Here is a 2,126-nt window from a genome sequence, read left to right as displayed (position 1 = left end):
GGAGAGGGGGGGGCTCCAAATGCCAATGTCCCAAATAGCACAGCAGACTGCTCAGTTCCAGTCTTTATCATGTTGCTGCAATTTAAGCCCGTTCATGCTCGTCATTGTGCTTCATAGGTCTATTTTTTCTCTCCGAGCTTGCTTGCAGCCTTGCTCTTTCTCCTTGGGCAGTCAGCAACATTCACAAGAAAACTGTTACAAAACTATAGTACTATAAACCCCAGGGACTAACACTCACCCAACTGAATTAAAGAGTGTAATGGAGAACCAAAGAAGGAGCAGTCTTTGCAGCCTACTGCCAGGCCCAGCCTGCCATCTCCCCTTAGGGTGAAAAGAGCATCTTCTAGATGTCCTACTTACAGAACTATTTACAGCAAAACATGCTCACACTGAGTCCCTCCAAAGTGTTCCCCACAGGAACTGCAGGCTAGATCTCAGCCCACTTAGCCTCTTTAGTCGCAGTGATTTTTTGATGAATAAACAGGGAACTATCAAGAAGACAGACTGATTTTTCCCACTACTGTTACCCAGATTACAAGTAGCCTTGTGAGTAGGCTAATAGAAGAGGCAGAAGCAAGTCTACAACAGGCTGAACTTTTATGTGCTTGACCTTCAAAACACAAAACCAAACTTTTATTCCAAAGTCTATCTGGCTATCCATGATAGCACAATAGAGTTTTACCTATACCAGCTGGGGAGACTCGTGAGGTGGGAAGAGGGCAGCACATAGATTGGCAGCAGCTCTTGAACTTGCTGAGTTCTCTAAATTTCCCTCTAGCCTATACCCCAAAATTTATAGATCGCTGGTTTTAATAGTCTAATAAACTATCTTTGATTGGTTCTATTTAAATTTTTTTTGTTTCACTGAAACTTTTGGAACTGGACTGAACTAGTCTGTTTTGGACTTGGAAAGTGTCAATTAGATGGGATGTATATTCTTGGGAAAGTAATTGAGACTTTTTTTAATCTTCTTTCCTTCCTTATTGTGGAATGCTGTTCAACACCAGCCTGTTTGTTCTTTACCTTAGTTTATGGTCTTCGCCAACAAGGCTGTTTTGTTTTTACAAATTAAGCATCTTTACAAAAATATATCAATTATAGCAAAACAACATCTAATGCATTTGGTTACATCAATCACAACTACTATTTTAAAGACAAGCTATGGTCTGGTCTATTTGAGTTCTTTAATGTATGGTCTTCCCCTTATGTCTTCTTTCAGCCCTTGTGCTTCATTTAATTGCATTTCATTACTGCTTTAATTTAGACTTCCTTCACTTTGTTGACCATGCTAACTGTCATCTTTGCAAAAGATCATGCAATAGTCACATAAACAGGCTTTGCGGCCTTGTGCTTGGCCACACTTCTGCAGCTAAAAATGGTCAAGGCTTGTAACAATACACAGCCACAGGCAGGAGGGGGAAGGATGCAGCATGCCTGGCAGAGGTTGTCTACTGGGCCTGGATCCCCCTACTTCCCTCAGGGTGAGCTGGGGAGGGCCTGGCCTGGCAGCACGGAGAAGCCCTCCATGTCCAGGCCACAGTGGCACAAGCATGGCAGGAGGCACAGGGAGCCTGTTGCCCTACCCAGGCGGTCGGGCAGACCCATCATGGGGCCAGGTCTCACTGCTGCAGCGGGAGGGCCCTGCCTGCCCCTGTGGACCCAGCACTTCCCTCCCTCGCTGTGGGTTAGGGGAATTGGAAACAGGAGATGTCGGCAGCCCCAGCCCCTTCCTGTGGGGGTGAGGGAAAGGCACAGCTCTACAGCTGGGCAGCACCTCCTAGTGGCTCAGCCATACCTGCCACCTCCTGGCCGCAGCTCCCTGTCATCAACCTGGGGTCCACTCAGCCCCAGAAGCATGGTGAAGAGATAAGGGGCCAGGGCTATTCCTGCCAGAGGTCACTAAATAATAAATGGTAAGCAGTAAACAGTATAACATGTAATCATCATTTAACCGTTTAACTGTTTACACACCCCTACTGTGTTCAGTGTTATAGATTCATAGATGTTAGGGTCGGAAGGGACCTCAATAGATCATCAAGTCCGACCCCCTGAATAAGCAGGAAAGAGAGCTGGGTCTAGACGACCCCAGCTAGATACTCATCTAACCTACTCTTGAAGCCCCCCAG

General features: G+C 46.2%; 1 protein-coding gene across 7 annotated transcripts in view; it reads right to left on the bottom strand.

The window, feature by feature from the left end:
- The window catches only part of CSNK1G3 (casein kinase 1 gamma 3), a 145,418-nt gene that overhangs the window by 79,540 nt on the left and 63,752 nt on the right, over positions 1-2,126 (bottom strand). The window lies entirely within an intron of this gene.

This window comes from Alligator sinensis, unplaced genomic scaffold, assembly GCF_000455745.1.
Source record: "Alligator sinensis unplaced genomic scaffold, ASM45574v1 scaffold227_1, whole genome shotgun sequence".
Taxonomy (NCBI): domain Eukaryota; kingdom Metazoa; phylum Chordata; order Crocodylia; family Alligatoridae; genus Alligator; species Alligator sinensis.
The sequence above is the reverse complement of the archived record's forward strand: the minus strand, read 5'-3'. Positions and strand labels throughout refer to the sequence as shown.